The 5,843-nt window shown below is 28.8% G+C and overlaps 1 long non-coding RNA gene across 3 annotated transcripts; it reads left to right on the top strand.

The window, feature by feature from the left end:
* Nucleotides 1–42: 42 nt before the first annotated feature.
* On the top strand, nt 43–3,819 carry LOC126844047 (uncharacterized). Of its 3 annotated transcripts, XR_007686525.1 has the most exons (7): nt 43–57; nt 422–604; nt 728–970; nt 1,198–1,243; nt 1,333–1,409; nt 2,943–3,091; nt 3,164–3,819. It is a non-coding gene; the product is annotated as an uncharacterized LOC126844047 (long non-coding RNA). The 3 variants fall into 3 exon arrangements; XR_007686524.1 differs by lacking the exon at nt 43–57 and having other exon boundaries at nt 413–604; XR_007686526.1 differs by lacking the exon at nt 43–57 and having other exon boundaries at nt 414–604; nt 746–970.
* Nucleotides 3,820–5,843: the final 2,024 nt, after the last annotated feature.

Genomic DNA, 5,843 nt, shown 5'->3' with positions numbered 1-5,843 from the left:
CAGTAAGTAATAGTGATTGTGGAATGGAACGAAAAAGTTAAAACGACTACAATACGGGTAAATACGTTTGTTATTGTATATTTAGGAAAATGATGTCCTACAGATACAAACTTAGAATAAATCCGTAGTTAATCAACTGTTAGTCGGTATTACCCATAGAATACAAATAAAATAGAAATATGACAATCGTATTTTAAACAGATACATTAATATTTCAAAGTTTTGTTAATTCAGCAATTAATTATACACAAAAAACCGATAAGGTGATTTAATATCAATAAATTCTAGAAGAAATATTTGTTAACATACATCATCCATAGATACTGGATAATCGTATACCTATCAATAAATTATGTTATGCTTTGTATTATTATTTTTTTAAATATTAAAAAAAAAACATTGTGCACTATTATTTTTGCAGATAGTATTTTCTATCAGACAGTAATATCATACACCATCCAACGAGAAGGAAAAAGAGGAAATAATTATTGGAATCGCCAGCTGTTTTAACCAATTATTTGAGAAAATGTAAAAAATTATTTGAAAAAAATGTCAAATGTCTACGGCAAAAATTCGAAGACATAATAACATGTCCACTCTGAAGGTAAAATTGTATTTTAATATTTAACAAATATTATACCCGTGGGTCTGAAACGGTCATGTCAGTTGGTGTTTTCATTACGCGTTTGTTGTGTATATCCTTATAATAATAAAACGTTACTGGTAGGCTATTCGTTTCTTCCAGGCTGCGTCCGGCGGCTGTTCATTTTTTCTACGGCCAGATATACGGTGTCATAGCCGCCGCGGATTTCGTCTGGGCCATTGATAACGGCGCACCGCATGCGGCGGTCTTGTTGTTTATCTCCGAACGGATAAACGTGAAATGTGTCTTAAATATTAACGGAAAAAGTATTTTTTATGGTCAGTGTTTGCGGTTGGGTTTTGGAGTTGAAAAAGTAACGTTCTGTAGGTATGTATACATTACGTTTTTAATATTTCATCGTCGTCTCAATTTCTATTGAACTTATGACGCAGTCGTGTCTTAAAAAAATTAATATAACAAACGATTGATAAACACCGCTATGGCATGTGATAGTAGCGGTATATTATTTTTTCGTTGTTTGTATATTTTTCCGTTGTATATATTTGTAATTACCTACCTACTTATTTTCTATGTATGTGCATAAATTGTTTTAGGCTGTTCCCAATGGGTATACCTACTCTGCGACACTTTCGTTTACCGGTAAGCATTAATATTCTATCTATCTACTCTGTATTTGAATATGACAAATACTACAATTACTAATTATTATTATTATTATACTTTTAAAGGCGTTGTGGAAGTTCTGGCGTCTCATGAAGTCCACAATTGATTTTCCTGCGGCCATCGAAAAATCTCTGCGGTTAAGGTCAGGCATCTCTTCTTAAATCCATTTAATTTACCCATGTATTTGTGTATAATAATATTTGCACAATGATTAGATACTTTGTTAATGAGTAAAACATTATACATTTGTTTTATAATTTAAATAACACCTGGGGCTAATTTTGTGTGCTTAAAAATTATATACATTAATTGACATAAAGTATTGCCTTCAGACATATTATTTTAGCGTTCAACATTCTGTGTTGTTAGACCGTTTTTTAAAGGAGTTTATTGTATAAGTTCTTTTTTTTAGTTGCTGTTGGTGTAGATATAACTTAATAATACACTAATCAATATATTGTCAAATCATTTTTATTGGAACTAATTTTTCATTTAATAGGTGATTAATATTATAATATCTGAGGCACGTTAACATTTCATTTACTATTTCATTATTTATAGAAGTATTCACTTCACCCTAAACAATTTGCTATTGCTATTTTTTTTTTATTGATAATACATAATGAAAAATAAAATTATTTTAACATTCAATTATTAGTAAGATTAATTTTTGGTTAGCCATCTAAAAATATGTCTCTGTAAAGTATCAAATAATACAGGTGTTTGATGCACTGAATATTATTATTATTATGTAACTGTCCATATCTAAACACTTAAAAGTTAATATAAGGGTGTGTCTTAATTTTAGTCAGTTATTGTTGTAGTATAGAGTAGAATTTAAGTAAATAGATTAAGCAAAACAAATTATATGTTCAAATAATGAAATATTATGTACTGTATAACAATAATGCCAATTCGGCAAATCATTCAAATGACCCACATTAACTTAATGTAAAATAAGCAAAACAATATTAACTATTTTTGACTATAAAAGGTGAATGTAAAACAAGCCAAAGGCGTCTCTCCGCTTAGCATTAACTAGGTGGAGAACTTATTGTATCGACTGTTGTTTTGTGCCATTATACTTTATTTCTAAAGTATATTTTCGACTTGCGTATTTATTTATTAACGTTACCTTTAGTGTCTCATTTTTAAGAGTTAAAGTTTACCTTTTAAATAACGTGTGCTAGGACAACCTTTTTAGTGATCAAAATTGCAAATAGTCTTTATTCTTTAAAGTTCTATACTTACGGAAATAGGCATTAATCTTGCACTAGGTATAATTGAATATAGTCCCTAATTACGATTAAACCCGTATTAGGCGTCTGGTTGATTACTACTTAGTGTGGGTTAGTCGTCTGGCTGAAGTATAGTTCCGGAAGGTTTAAACGGCTGGGCATTGGCTTTGATCAACTTGAAAGGATCCTAGTATAACAACTTTAAAAGGTATCACGTTGTGCGTATCGAGTTAATACTGTATACGACATTGTTGTAGGCAATTAAATTGAATTTACAAATAATTAACACCAATTTAAATAATTAAATTAAACTCTTATATTTATTAATTAATTAAATATGGTAGTGCTCTAACGTAACTAATATCGATAAATTAATATCACTTTCATTTCAACGGTTAGGTTAGGTTATTAATTGATCAGAGTTTTTGTTTCAGTAGTTATTCATTTTGATGTTGATTAACGGATAGTTTGCTTTCTAATGTTACCACTTGATTTTTCTACGTTGGATTCACCAATTTGAGAAGACTGTCAATCGGTGATACCGATACAAGCCAAATATTTTGACCGTTGGAAACGACCAGTATTGGTATGTCTAATTACATTCTTATACATAAATAACATATACTAACTATATACGCATATATTTAAATTTTTACAGTGTCTGTTGATTTCCATGCCTGCCGAAAAATGATAAGAATGTCAAATTGGATGCAAGATCACTTTGTTGATGTTACAAACTCATTTAGCAAATTATAAAACTAATAACTTATTTACATTTTTAACTGCCAATTTTAAAATAATTGTATGTATGATTGTTGATGTAAAATATTTCAAGATGCATTTTCAATATTTTTTGTACTGTAATTCGAATATTACACTTTGGTTAGATTAGATTAACTTATAATTTGTGCTATTCATTCTATTATAACTAATTTAGGTACATTTCATTTGTTTTTTACTATCGAGTTCACAGGATACACAAACATATAATTTTTCTACAATTTTGGACTTCTGACAAACCAGCAGACCTCTTTAGTATACCGCGTGTACCTTTCATGATTAAATTCTAATTCTAATTCTAAACGTACAATACCAAATACTGACATAGATATGATTTCTCAACAGATTACGATTCTAATGACCAATATCTAGACATATTATATAGTATAGGTACTACACTTAAACAAGTTTTGTTTCGCAAAACACCATACCACACATTTAGCCGACTGACCTCTAAACATTTCTTTCTGTTTTATACCATTGCTTACCAAGCCCGTAAAGTAAGCAACACCACATACTTGATTTTCAACATATCATTCAAATAAAAAAAAAATTGTTTTTAAATTGATATTACATAATGAAAAATAAAATTATATTAAAATTTTAATTATGATCATTTAGTAGGATGAACTATTGGTTAGCCATCTAAAAAAATATCAATTTATGGATTTAAATATATGGATTAAAAAATATGAATGTATATTAATTTATCTATTACATAGAAAATATGTCACTGGATAAGTATAAAATAATATAGGTATTTGATTTGATGCACTGAATATTTTTATTATTATATTATGTAACTCTCCAGATCTAAAAACTTAAAAGGTTTGCATCGAGACATTTTATTTAACCTCTCTTTGGACGTTTTTATAAGCACTGTCATCAAATAGTCAATAAAAAATCCAAATAATGTTTTTATCACTCTTCACTTCTTTCCCTTTTAAGTTTTATTATATACAGATTGACCTCTAGACATTTCATTCATGTTTTTTACTCTTGAGTTCTTAAACACTTGAACTTCTGTTAAACCACCAGACCTTTAATATACATATTTAATGCATTATGCTGATATTTACATTCTAAACGTACAGTACGTCATTATCGGGTAATGGCATAGACGGTGATTTCTGAACAAATAAGGATTTTAATTCAACCAATATCAAGACATAACGTACTACGTTTGATACATTTTTGTTATAGGTATCTACAATACACCAGACATTCGATATTTTAGCCTATCGGCTTCTAGACATTACGTTCTCTTTTAAACCATCGCTTACTAAACCTTTAAGTAATGATAATAATATTTTGTATTATCATCATAGCAGCAGTTATCAACCTACTTGTACCATGGTTTTTGATTGTTGTAGTTAAATAGCCATTCGTTAGCCGCTGTCAATATAGGTCTGTCAACCTACCTGTCATGACGGTGTGTTAGAAAAGTCGGTAATCTATAATTAATATGAATCGCTGGTCAACCAAAATATCACAAAACATTTTATTGTGTTTGGTTATCTGTGTACTCATCTATCGGACAATGTGATCATAAATAAGTATTTTATTGGCTCCCGGTCTTTGGAAAACCAAAGAAATATAACAATATTTAAGAAAAAATGTAATATCTGTACAAAGTCATAGCTAACGACTAAATGGATAAAAATTAATAATTCAAACGATAACATATTTTAAAATTTTTTGCCTACAAATTTATGGAATTAAAAACATATGTTGCCATTTGAAAACGTGAACTTAGACCCTTTTTATCGTATAAGGAATGAAAATAAAAATGTTCAAAGCATTGAAAAATGTAGTAAAACATATACCTAAAAGAATAGGAAAAAATGTTTTTTCAAAATATTCATATTTTCCGAGAAAATGAGTTTCACTCTGTATATTCTGTAACAGGTATAAAATATGAAAACCTACATTTTCATACGAACAATGGTTAAATTTAATAGTTGTATGGTTGCAATAAATACGATAAATATTCTATTAAAGTTCAAAGTTGTATACTTATATTATGATTTTTCCTTAAGAGGGCGTCTCTTTCAATATTATAATAGGTGCTGTTACTCTAAAACCAAAATTAATCGAGATATTTTCAGTCTGCTTAAACATGTAGAGATGAAAAAACATTTTAAAATCGCTTTCAAGGATGCTGTGATAGTCCAAAAAATAAATTAACTACCAAAATAGAGTCTTAGTTATTGAACTAATAGTTACACATCACAGTTTAACCTTTAAATTAAGATTTTGTGAAAAATTGCCTATACTTTACTCCTTAAAAATAGGCGTTGCGATGCCTTCTTAAGATTTGGATGGTTGCTCAAAACTTATTAAAAGTCATTAACTTAAACGCGGCTGCTAGAAGTTTTGACATTGTATTAGGTGAATAATTTATCTAAGTATTCCCCAAATATAAGAAAAACTGTTATAAATGGAAAATAAAATTTGACTTTTTTTTTAACTGTATAATCGTTTGCTTTATTTTTTGGTTATAGGTATCGAAGCACCTCAGATAAACGAAGGTAACCACTAATCACAGTTTTACATGC

This window comes from Adelges cooleyi, unplaced genomic scaffold, assembly GCF_023614345.1.
Source record: "Adelges cooleyi isolate 19-005CV unplaced genomic scaffold, UGA_ACOO_1.1 ACOO_flye_CR_arks_rails_tigmint_CR_PRNA_600, whole genome shotgun sequence".
Lineage (NCBI taxonomy): Eukaryota > Metazoa > Arthropoda > Insecta > Hemiptera > Adelgidae > Adelges > Adelges cooleyi.
The sequence above is the reverse complement of the archived record's forward strand: the minus strand, read 5'-3'. Positions and strand labels throughout refer to the sequence as shown.